This window comes from Ornithorhynchus anatinus, chromosome 10 (genome assembly GCF_004115215.2).
Source record: "Ornithorhynchus anatinus isolate Pmale09 chromosome 10, mOrnAna1.pri.v4, whole genome shotgun sequence".
NCBI classification, from domain to species: domain Eukaryota; kingdom Metazoa; phylum Chordata; class Mammalia; order Monotremata; family Ornithorhynchidae; genus Ornithorhynchus; species Ornithorhynchus anatinus.
This window is the reverse complement of record NC_041737.1, coordinates 50,034,407-50,047,131: the sequence shown is the minus strand read 5'-3', so window position 1 is coordinate 50,047,131 and position 12,725 is coordinate 50,034,407.

Genomic DNA, 12,725 nt, shown 5'->3' with positions numbered 1-12,725 from the left:
CCAGAGTGTTTATGATCTCCTCCCAGGTCCGTGTGAACTTGGGGGCTGTGTCCAAGCCAGGAAACCCAGCAGTGGGAGGCCCAGAGGGAGGCTTGGCTCAGAAAATTAAAGCGATGGACATAAAAGCTTCCGTGACGGACTCCATACCGGGCAGAGGTCAGTCCGCAGAGAACCGCTCTGCCTGTCCTGTAAATCAAGATGAATGGTCCCACGCATCCCCGGTGGAACAGCGTCCGCCTGCACTGTCCCTGCGTTTAGGACAGTGCTCGGTAGAGAGCTCAATAGATACCCCTGACGGGAGTGGTGCCTGCTTGCTGCACCCCAGCCTCTCCGCAGGCATTTCCCCGGCTCCTGAACTGGGCCTTCCCTCTCCCTGATCTACACAGAGTGTCCGGATTTAGGATGAGCAATCCTGGCGGGAGCAGGTTAAACCAGGAAAGTGTGCGGACACTGAAATGTGTGGAAAAGCTTAAGGGTGAGTGCTGATGAGAAAGAACCCTTTATTTGACACTTGAGTTAGAGCTAGCCATCTTGCACATTTAAAGCCTTTTATCCTCAAGGCAATTAACCTAAGAGGGGACATACCCTGTCTCCTCCTATTGAGATAAGTCCTCATAGACCCTTTCTCCTCCCCCTCGCCCTACCCTCTCCCTCCCTCACCGAAGGGAGCTGAAAGTAGACAACCCATCCCCAACCCCTACTCTACTTTAAACATCAAGAGTCAGTCAGTTGGACGCCGTCTGAACGGAGCACTGGACTGGAGGAAATTGTGAGCGTGTCTCAGATTCTAACCAAAGCACCGCGAGGCTGCCTCAACTAAGCCTTTGCAAGGGGGAGAAGGGGAAATAATCCATCAGTGGTATTTATTGGGCGCTTTGGCAGAGTACAACATAATAGAGTTGGTAGACACAGTCCCTGTCCTCAAGGAACTTACAACCTAGTGGAAGTTGGGTTCCCCGCAGCCACTGGATAGATTTTGGGGCCCTGGCTGGTGCTGTACAACTGCCATTTTTCTCCTTTTACCACCAAGGGAGTTGTGTTGTACTGTGCTCTCCCAAGCGTGTAGTACAGGGCTCTGCTTATAGTAAGCACTCAATAAATACGATTCAGTATCCCTCATCAACATTACCATTGGCAGTTATTTACTAAGCGCCTACTGGAGAAGCAGCGTGGCTCAGTGGAAAGAGCACGGGCTTTGGAGTCAGGGCTCATGAGTTCGAATCCCAGCTCTGCCACTTGTCGGCTGTGTGACTGTGGGCAAGTCACTTAACTTCTCTGGGCCTCAGTTCCCTCATCTGTAAAATGGGGATTAAGACTGTGAGCCCCACGTGGGACAACCTGATTCCCGTATGTCTACCCCAGCGCTTAGAACAGTGCTCGGCACATAGTAAGCGCTTAACAAATACCAACATTATTATTATTATTATGAGTGCAAAATACTGTACTGGACATTTGGGAGAGAACAACAATACTCTACCTTATGCGCCCTGAACTCGAGGAAGTGAAGGGAGGCCTCTACATAGTCTGGAGGCCAGGAGGCTTTTGAAACGAATCTATTCCCATTTTGTAGGACGGAGGAGTCCACTTGGAAGTCCCCAGAATGGGCCCACGAAAATGAACCTGGCCTGCTCTGAGGGGGCCGGTCTAAGACTGGGGGCATGAGAGGAACAGGGCCCATCTTTGAACCAATCAGCACGAGCTTTCTATGCAGGTGACAGAGGTGTTCGTGTTCAGAGAACCCCGAGAGCCGAAAGTATCACAAGGGTAGGGAGATGTGAAGCTATTGCCTCTGACGCAAATGAAAACAAACATGTTCATTTAATACTGACCATTTCTCTGGCCTTCAGGATCTTTTAGGATTTATTACTCTCCCTGCATTTGCCTTTTATAACAGACAAGATAGGTCAGGCAAAATATTTTCCTCAGTCTCTTTCTATCTTACTGCTTCAAATTCTCTTCCCATGAAATATCAGCAAAGTCGCTTTAGTCTTTCCTGAGACAGGGAAGGGAGGGGAGGGAGAAGAGGGGAGACGGACTGCAGATTCTTGAGTCTGATTTCCAAGAATAGAAAAATATCCATATGCAGCTTTTTCATTTGGAAGTGTCAGTGGCCTGACAAATATTTAGAGTGGCTTTCAGGAAGCAGGCCCGCTCCTTTAATGAGATTATAAAATAAGCATCCACTTCCTATGAAAGTTAAAGGGTGTCTGTGCCCCAGGGGGCCAGTTAAGCCATGTCTCCCGCCCCTGTAAGCATTATTCCTATTAATTGCATTTGCCATGATCTGGGGAGTTTCTCAACTATTGTATTCTCCCAAGTGCTTAGTACAGTGTACAGAATCAGCGCTCAATAAATACCACTGATAGAATGAGAAGAGAACTAATTTGAGAGAGATTAAGGGAGGAGGGGCTGAAAGGTAAGGGAGGAGCCACAGGAAACTGAGGTGGGAGAAGCTGTCTTGCAAAGCCAGGGAAAGTCTAGCTGAAGGGTGTGGAGAGGGAAGTCAGGGAAAGAATGTCAGGATGTCAGGTCTCTCTGCCCCTTTCTTCGGACACAGTCACAGCCACCACCTCAACTCCAACGGTCCCCTCCCCACCTCCATCATTTGACAGGGCCCGGATCCTAGCGATAAATTTAATCGGAAGATGAATGCTCTGAAAAGGAGAGTTTGCAGATTTCCCAGAATTCTCCCTATAAGAATTTCAAAGGATGCGGCTTTGGCCAGGAACTGGAAGCCACTCTTAGATCTTGGGAAGAGTGAATCCTTCTGGCTTGCCAAAGGTGGTTAATATGAAGTATCCCATCTGCTTTCGTGTGCGGGAGGAGATGCGACTAACATTTGCAGTGATGGCTGAGAGAAACTCTAGGGGTGGGGGCATTTCCCACTGTCAACACAGTCCACCGGTCACGCACTTCAGATGGGTCCCAAGATGGCCTGGGATTACAGCAGGGGTATTTGAGCCTGGAGATTAGGTATCCCATCTGAGCAGAGGATCCCTCCGGAGTCTCCTCCCCTTTCCTCATTGCCTGTCTCTCTCCTTGTGCAAAGATAGAAAGGGGAGGAGAAGGAAGGGCAGGAGAGAAATGGTTGCTAGGCTTTCCTTGGGAGTTGGGAAGGGTGTCTCAAACGCTCAAGTCAGTTGGTTTGTTTTTCCAGTTGGCAAAACACAGCAAACCTCCACTGGGTCTCCCCCTTCCCCATCGTCACCCAATCCCTGTTCTCCCTTAACTTTTCTATGACAAAACGCACAAAAATGCAACTGTGAGGATTCCTGTTGTTTAATCCACTCGGCTGACTCTGTTGGAAATTTGAACCCCTGACATGGACAAGTATTTGAGAATGTCCTCAGTGGTTTCTTGGACCAGGGTTTTCCTGTGGGCTACAATTCCGGTGATCCAGAGAAGCTTTCGGCACAGCAGGGCTCCAGTCAGCCCAGTTTTCCACAGAGCTCCTCGTTGGCCTCCCTGCCTCCAACCATCCCCCACTCCAGTCCATACTTCACCTTGCTGCCAGGAATGTTCTCAAAATATGTTCTGTACCCACCTCCCCACTCCTCAAAAACCTCCAATAGTTGATGACCTATCTCTATATCCAACAAACTCCTCACCATTTAAGGCACCCACTCAGCTCTCCCTCTCCTACTTAACCTCACTAGTCTCCTACTATAACTCAGCCCACACACTTTTCTCCTTTAAGGGCAAACTGTTCCCTGTACCTCACTCTCGCCTCTCTCTCCACTGACCCCTTGCTCATGATCTCCCTCCTGCCTGGAACTCCGTTTCCCTTCACATCTGACCGATGACCACTCTCCCCATCTTCCAAACCCTACAAAAAAGAATCTCCTCCAGGAAAACCTCCTCTAAACTCTCATCTCCCTATCTCATTTTCCCTCCCTTCTGCATCATCTATGCATTTGAGTCCTTAGTACGGTGTTCTGCATATAGTAAGCGCTCAATAAATACAACTGAACAAATGAGTCCATATTCCCTAAGCAGAAAGTTACCCTACCCCATGGCACATTTTTTGTTTCATGTTATTTGTTAAGCGTTTACTATGTGTCAAGCACCGTACTAAGTGCTTGGGATAGAGCCGAGCTAATGAGGTTGGACACGATCCACGTCCCACATGGGGCTCATACAATTAATCCCATTTCACGGAGGAGGTATCAGAGGTCCAGAGAAGTTAAGTGACTTGCCCAAAGTCACACAGCAGACAAGTAGCAGAGATTGGTATTATACCCATATAAGGATATGGGCACATATCCATACCCTTATATTCTTGTTCTCTGAACCAGTGGCTCTGAAAAAAGGGAGAGTTTTTGTGTGAGCGTGTGTGAGCGAGAGGGGGGTGGGGAGGAGGAGAGGGTCAAAGGTCTCCCTGGAGAAATATTCCTAATTTCTAGGGATGTAACCGGACTTCCGGATGACAATATGATGTTATTACAATATACCACATGGCGGCATAATGCAAGTAGCATAGCATGATGACATCATGCAGAATGGGACGGGGAGGTGAGCTCACCTCTACCTCAGGGCAGCCAGTGTCTGAGGCGACCCCAGAGGAAGGCAAACTCTAGGGGCAAATCACTTCCGTCCGGAATGATCGAATCTAACAAAATGTCTTTACACTCCCTGAATTTTTGCTAATATGCTCAAAGAGGGCATGAAGTGTTCTAGTCCAGACTTTACAGGGCAAGACTTGCATCTATTTCTCTCTTTCCCTTGCCCCTCCTCCACGTTCTGGCATTCCTTTGACAGGAGTTTTGAGTCTGCTTTCGATTAGATAACTGAAGTAAACCTCCTCAAATAAATACTGATCTCTTCAAATAAACCTGAAGAGACACATGAACTCTTCAAAATGTAATGTTATTTCCACTAGAAAGCATTCTGCAACCATCAGCAACTGGAAAGAAATGCACTTCACCCGTTATCAACTCGACATCAAAGCCTAAGCAGCTTGAAATGGACTGGATAAGGGAATGATTTTAATGCAAACCCAGGCTGACCCGACACTCAGATAGACCATCCATCCAAACAGTGGTATTTATTGAACACCTAATATTAATAACAAATGGTAATAACGATGCTATTTCTTAAGCCTTGCAAACCCCTCTGTAAGCACAAAATAAAAATCATGTATTGATATAAGGATTATAAAGATATAAAGAGATATAAGATATATAAAGGATTCATTTTTTGACAAGTGAGGTAACGACCAGCTCTGTACCGTTGCTTCTGCCGAGACATAGATTCTAATCCAGGTTCTGACGCTGGCCCGTGTGACCTCGGGCAAGCCATTTCTGTGCCTCAGTTTCCTCATCTATAAAATGGGTATTCAGCACCTGTCCTTCCTTCTACTTAGATTGGAAGCTCCTTTAGAGACAAGAACTAGGTCCAATCTGATTATCGTGTACCTACCCAGTGCTTGAGCTCTCTCATTCTTGGGGTGGGTCCCCAGTTGGATGCTTCGTAAAGAAAATCCATTCACTTATCTGCATGACCGAACTCCCAAGAGAAAGAGAAGACCTTCCCTCTCAAACATCCCAAGATCTAAGAATCGTGCTGCTATTTGCTTGGCTCTTCTGAAAGACTTACCTTCAACTGGTCTCAGCTGAAGCAGTTTCATTTGGAAAACAGTGGGAAAGTTAGAGTTGGGCTGTCTTTCTTAGTTTGTTAGGTTTCCCATTTTCTTACTGGGTCAGGAAGAGATCCCATGAGGTGAGTCAGGATATTGACAGCTGTGCGTATCTGAGAGGTTACGCTCACAGGGTGGGAAGCGGACAGAGGGTCACTCTTCGGGGGGCAGTGAGTCATCGGGACCAGACATTTTTATAGGAAAATAACGCACTAAAGACAAGCTTCCACAGTGTAACACACCTGGTGTCACGCACGTACCTGAAAGAGCCCTACCGGCTGTCTGAACAGGATTTAAAACCAAAAAATCACCTTTCCCCTCGCCCCCTTCTCCCCCCACCCAAGATTTTAAGTCTACGTGAATCCCCAGTTCCCTCCCCTCCTCCAGATCTCCTTCTGACCTTCGGTGTTTTAGGGTTTTAAGATTCCGGGAACACTGCCAGGATCACTCTCGACATCCTTTGCTGGTTTTCTGATGAAATATCACCAGACTAATATGGTCCGATATTCGCTAGGACCCTGAGGCCACAGCCCTCCCCGACACCCACACTTACGTACTAAGCCCACGTTTGGGTCTTTCATTTATTCGGTGGTATTTATTGAGTGCTTACTGTGTGCAAAGCAAACAGTACTAAGTACTAAGCGCTTAGGAGAGTACAACATAATATAAAAGACCCATTCCTGCCCACATTGAGCTCACAGTCTAGACCCACACAGCCGGTGGCTGGTGCCATCTCCAGTTCCCTTCTGCTGGTGGGCAGGGAATGGTTTATTGTTATATTATATTCTCCCAAGTGCTTAGTAAAGTGCTTTGCACACAGTAAGTGCTCAATAAATACGAATGAATGGTTCCTAGGGTGCCAGAGGGAGGACAAACAACCACAGAATTCGATTTGGGCTGTGCAGCCATTTCTCCCCATCCAATGGGGCCTCAGCTCCAATCCACCAGTGGTATTTATTGGGCATTTACTGTGTTCAGAAATCTGTACTAAGCACTGGGGAGAGTACAATAGAGTCAGTAGACATGATCCCTGCCCTTGAGGAGTTTACAACCTTCAAACCCACTCCTACCGTGATTGGGGGATACCGACGGGGCACCTTGGGTGTCTAATGACTCTGTTTTTTGGACTCTCGCAAGCATTTAATTCAGTGCTCTGCACACAGAAAGTGCTCAAGAAATACCGCTTTTCTGATTTCCATTTAGTCTCCTTCTTGGGTCCCAATAGTCTGTTCGACGGAGGCTGGAATTTAGAATTCAGGCTCTTTCCGTGATACGAAAGCTTCAGGCGGACAGGGGAAAGGCAAGGAATGAGGCTCTAGGTATTTCCAGATGGCAGCAAGTCCACGACAGAGGCAGGGGGCTGGCCTGGAAGACCCCTGAAGGTCCTTACATCTCTAACACACAAGGCATGTGGCTACACTATGGCACAAAAACTTTTCAAAGGAGGATGCAATAAAGTGTCAGCACTTTTATGCCCAAATCAATTCTATTCCACTAATGTGGTGCCAACTTTGTTTTCAAACAAAAGCCCCTTTGACCAAAGACCGCATCACACTTAGCCCGGTCCCAGGCAAAAGTCTCCTGGTGGGCAATCAAAGGGCCAACTTTCCCCCACTGATCCTTTAATCCAAACTCTAGCTCAGTGGGGACAAACAATATGGAGGAGGAAAAAGTAATATCATCTGCTTTAGATACATCGGCCCCATAAAGATCCAGCCTGTGATAATGCTTATTTTTTCCCACTCTCCCATATCAGCCTTCCTAATAAGTCTAGGATATTTGGTTCAAAATTATGACATGCAAGACTGACATTTTCAATATACACTCCTGGATTTTCATATGATGGACCTCACAGAAACCAAGTGAATTTCTTTCAAAACTGCTTAAACTGATACGATGTGCAATGGCTGACCGTGATCCATAAAGGCAATGATAAATACATATATTTGGAATCAAAGGAATGAATAGTCACGTAATTCTATAAGACTTGCTGCAGCCTTGAGGACTCAAAAAAGCAAGTGCGTCTGAGCGTGTGTACATATCTGTAATTTAAAGAGACTGTATTCCCCCCTAAACTGTAAACCCCTTGTGGACAGGAAATGTGTCTACCAACTCTGTTGTATTCTCCTAAGCACTTAGTACAGTGCTCGGGACACAGAAAGCACTCAATAAATGCCACTGATTGATTGATTTTAGCTTTTGATTGAATGTGCACTGCATTATAAAGCTAATGAAATCCTCTTGGGGAAATCATTGGGTCTGAAGACGCATAATGGTCGATAATTGCTGCTATAGACCTTAAACTATAATAGCACAATCAACACAGGTAACACAGATGTTTTCCCTGAGTCAAATTGGCTTAATTGGGGAAAACAGTGTTGCCCAGTGGAAAGCACACGGGCCTGCAGGTCAGAAGACCTGGGTTCTAATCCTGCCTCTGCCACTTGTCTGCTGTCTTGGGCAAGTCACTTTAATTCTCAGGGCCTCGATTACCTCATCTGTAAAATGGGGATTAATGCTGTGAGCTCCACGTGGGACACTGACTGTGTCCACCCTGATTATCTTGTATCTACCCCAGAGCTTAGTACACTGTCTGGCATATAGTAAGCACTTAAATACCATTTTTCAAAAACAAAAATGGATTAGCAGGCTTCTGGCTGATCCTTTATATCAGCAAGGTACTTTCATATGAAAAACAGAGGCTTTTGGTCACATTTGCAGGATTGAAAAATGAAATTGAGACAATTCTGAACCCAAGAAGGCTTTGTGTGCAACGAATTGGTCAGCTTGATTTGTTGCTCATTAGCTCCATCTCTCTTTGAATTTTTCTTGGACTAAGTGATTATTTTCTCCCAGGTAGCCACCATGAAAAATGTAGATCTGGAAGCTTTCAAGTTAAACAGGGGATACTCTCACTGGTATTGTGAACATCTCAATTGTCTCTAGACTGTAAGTGTGTCTCTAGACTGTAATTTCATTATGGGCAGGAAACATGTCTGCTAATTCTGTTGTATTGTACTCTCCCAAGCTCTTAGTTCAGTGCTCTGCACAAAGTAAGCAATTAATAAATAGCACTGATGGCTCATTCATAGGAGTTTTTTTGGCCTTGGGACCTACTGGAGCATGGGGGGAAATCAGTTATGACTATACAGTGAAACAAGTGAGAGACACAGATACATAACCTAGTGGTAAGAGTGTGGGCCTTGGGGGCAGAAGATCCAGATTCTTGTCCTAGTTCTGCCAACAACCTTAGGAGTGTGTTGCCTTGGGCAGGTCACCAGCGGCTTCAAGGTTTTCACCATCTGGCCCTCGCACCTCGCCTCTCTGCTCTCATCTGCTATTCCCAGCACCCTGCCTTTGCCGCTTCCCAAGCCGATCTCCCGGGCTGTACCTTGTTCAACTCCCCAGCCGCCATCCCCCCCGTTCAGGATGCTCCCTTAACTTGGAATTTCCTTTCTCCCCGCATCAGACTGACTACAGCTCTCCCCGCATTCAAATCTCTCTGAAAAATCCCACCTCTCCCTCAAGCTATCCTTGAATAAGCGCTTAGTACAGTAAGCACTCAGTAAATACAATCGAAGATTAATTTCCTAGTTCTCTGAGTTATATCTCCCCTTCAGTCAACTAAGGCATTTAAGAACTTTTCATATACTTGATACTTGAAGGTCAGAGAGTAAATACGTTTTAAAATATGTGTTTGCTCAGTTTATGTATATATTATATTCACACATACACTCACACACAACTGAGGGCCAAAGAGGGTATAAATAAGTTTGTAAACTGAACATATACATTTATTATACATGTTCCCTGCTCTCAAGAAACGTGCAATATAATGGGTGAAGCAAGCATAAAAATATAATTAGAGTGGCCAAAATAAACTGAGCAGATATATGCATGCTATTATTATTATTACAATGGCTAGCCTCGGTATTCCTGTTGGCCTGAACATTAGCTGTGATTCTTTCCCCTTGTCATACTGCCGAGTCCTTATGTGATCAGGTTGCCCTGAGGGTGTCAGAGGCCGTTTAATTAGAATTTCTGGCTCAGCGTCTAGCACCAAGATTAGTGCTCACGTTCCCCAGGGGCAAATTTCCCTTTCATCTGCCCTTCGATTCCTCCTTACCCCGTGCCTGGCTGGCATCTCAGGTACCCATGTTGGGATTAAGGAGTCTGGGGAGCCTTCTTTCTCAACAACTATCTCTTCTGGCTAGTGGGGAGTGGGGAAGGCTGACCAGCGAATGCTGGGACTGTGTCAGTCCCGGCTCATGAAGACCCTAAAGAGTCCCTAAGGGAAGTTAACCCACTGATCTTGAAGAAAATAGGGGCAATCGGTGATATTTATTGAGCACTTACTGTGTAAAGAGCACTGTACTGAGTGCTTAGGAGAACACAGTATGACAGAGTTGGTAGACACGATCCCTGTCCACAAGGTTCACCTGGGGTTTCCATCCTCATCGACCCCAGTATCTTGGCAGCCAAGAACATAGGGAGAAGCAAGGATGATAATCTCCAGAGAATCAATCAATGCTATGTATTGAGCGTTCACTTTATGCAGAGCACTGTACTAAGCATCATACTGGGAGAATACGATACAATAGGGGTGGTTGACAGAATCGCTGCCTTCAAGGGACTTTCAAAAACAGTGGAACTTCACAATAAGAAACCAAAGCAATATAGGGAAGCAAGGGGAAACTGCGGTTCTGGTAAATCTGCTCTAACCTGCTCGTCAATTGTTTCCGTCTCAGAGGGTGGATCCTTACCAAAATTTAATAAAAACTGAAAATATTTCCCTAAAGCTACAGGCTCAGAGGACCCTGGAATTCTCCCAGGGCTGACTGGAGCCTTTTAACCTTAAATCCCTTGAATATATAAATATGTTGCTGAGATGTCAAGTGGATATTTAAATCATTCACTTCCTGTTGCACTGCTATCTTTTCGTTTTGGATTCATACCAAAAATGTTCCATTCCCTTTGGTCTTGCTCTCCATTTTAAAGATTCTTTTGAGGGCGTTGATGTTTTTTGGGTCCAGATTCATAAGAGGGGAAAAAAACCAGTATTCTTCTGGTGGTATGTGGTGAATGTTCTGGCCTTTTCAAATAAAAACTCACCTCTCAAATCTGCGGTCAGACGGATGTAAGCGGCAGGTCACGACATGTCCACATTGGACTCCACCACTAGAGACCAAAGAGGAGAATCGGGCCCCTCTATAAAAACTTGCTTTAAAAAAAAACACCCATCCAAGACCAAGTTTTATTACTTATAAACATTTTTTAAAAGGAATTTTAGATAATCTGACCCACTTATTTATTTCTCAGGCGCTTTTCATTAGCCGGGGATAATAGACCATAAACTCATCAACTCTAAGTCCATTGCACTTAATCCCATGAGCACTAGCCAATTCCATGAGTTCCAGCCAGCCCTCCCAATCAGGGGAGGGTGGGATTTTAGATGCCACGTGGACATGAAAGCAAATTTGGTGGTTGGAAGTGAACGGATCGAGTACGGGAATTTGGAAATCTAAATTTTAATCCTAATTCCGGCAGTGACCTTGTGCTCTCTACTCACTTCACCTCTCTGTCCTTCAGTTTTCTCATCTGTAAAATGAGGATCACACTGGGTTCTTATTTATCCATTGTCAGTTCTCCTAAATATGAGGCAAGTCAAGCCTCTGAAATGATAGGGTATCTGCTAGGTCCTGGATTAGCCTGCTTCCAATTCACATCTGCGTGAGTCGATGCTTAAACAAGCAGCCTCTTGGTCCTGGCTGATGGCAACAAGGACCATTTTGTCGATTGGCAGCCTGCTTCTTCCCCATGCAAGATCGTTCTTTCCCCAGACCAAAATATGCATATCATCTCTCAGCCGGCAGCCTTCTCTCTGAGCCCCTTCTCTTTCTCTGCTCTGACCCACACATACCTTCTCAAGTTTCCTTTTTCCCCCCCTCCTTAAAATCACAATCTTAGGCACCTGGGCTACTCTCCTGCCTCTGATGTTCAAATAACAATAATAATAATGAAGGGAGTGGCATTTGTTAAGCACCTACTATGAGCCATGCATTGAACTAACAGGGGAAGATATAAGATAATCAGATCCTCCTTGGGGCTCACAGTCAAAGGAAGGAGAACTGGTATCAAATCTTTATTTTGCAGATGAGGAAACTGAGGCACAAAGAAGTTATGAGACTTGCTCAAGGTCACACAGCAGATAAATGGCAGAGCTGGGATTAGAACCCAGATCCAATGACTCCCAGGCCCATGTTCCTTCCATTAGGTCACAACGCTTCTTAGTAGTGTTGTTTGTTAAGTACCATGTTCCAGACACCAGGAGAAGCAGTGTGGTCTAAGAGCACGGGCCTGGGAGTCAGAGGACCTGGGTTCCAATCCCAGCCCCTCCACTATGTCTGTTGTGTGCAAGTCACATCATCTCTGGGCCTCAATTACCTCAACTGCTAAATGGGGATTAAAGCTGTGAGCCCCAAGGGGGACTTGAACTGTTTTCCAACCTGATTCTCTTGTCTTTCCCCCAGCACTTTAACACAGAGCCTGGTACATAATATGCGCTTAACAAATACCACTAAAAAAAACCCCATTAAGTGTTGAGGTGGATGCAAGATAATCAGGTTGGACACAGTCCCTGTCCCACATAGAGGTCCCAGTCTAAGTGTTTCCAGCGAGAAGTGTGTGAAAATGCATGAAAGCGCACAGTGCTTTGGAGGGGAGAGGTCTACCTAAACCTCATGGCACTATATTTCAGCACTAAGAGGGAGAAGGGAATGTCTCCTGTAAATCACTGTGAAGGGAACCCTCCCATCACTAGATTAGAGCCCACAGCTAACAAAGAAGCAGCATGGCCTAACAGTGTTGCCTAACGGATAGAGCATGGACCCGGGAGTCGGAAGGACCTGGGTTCTAATCCCAGCTCCACCAACTGTCTGCTGTGTCACCTCGAGCAAGCTGCTTAAATTCTCCGTGCCCTGGTTACCTCAACTGTCAAAGGGGGATTAAGACTGTGAGCCCCATGTGGGATGTGTCTATCCTGATTATTTTGTACTTATCCCAGTGCTTAGAACAATGCCTGGCATATAGT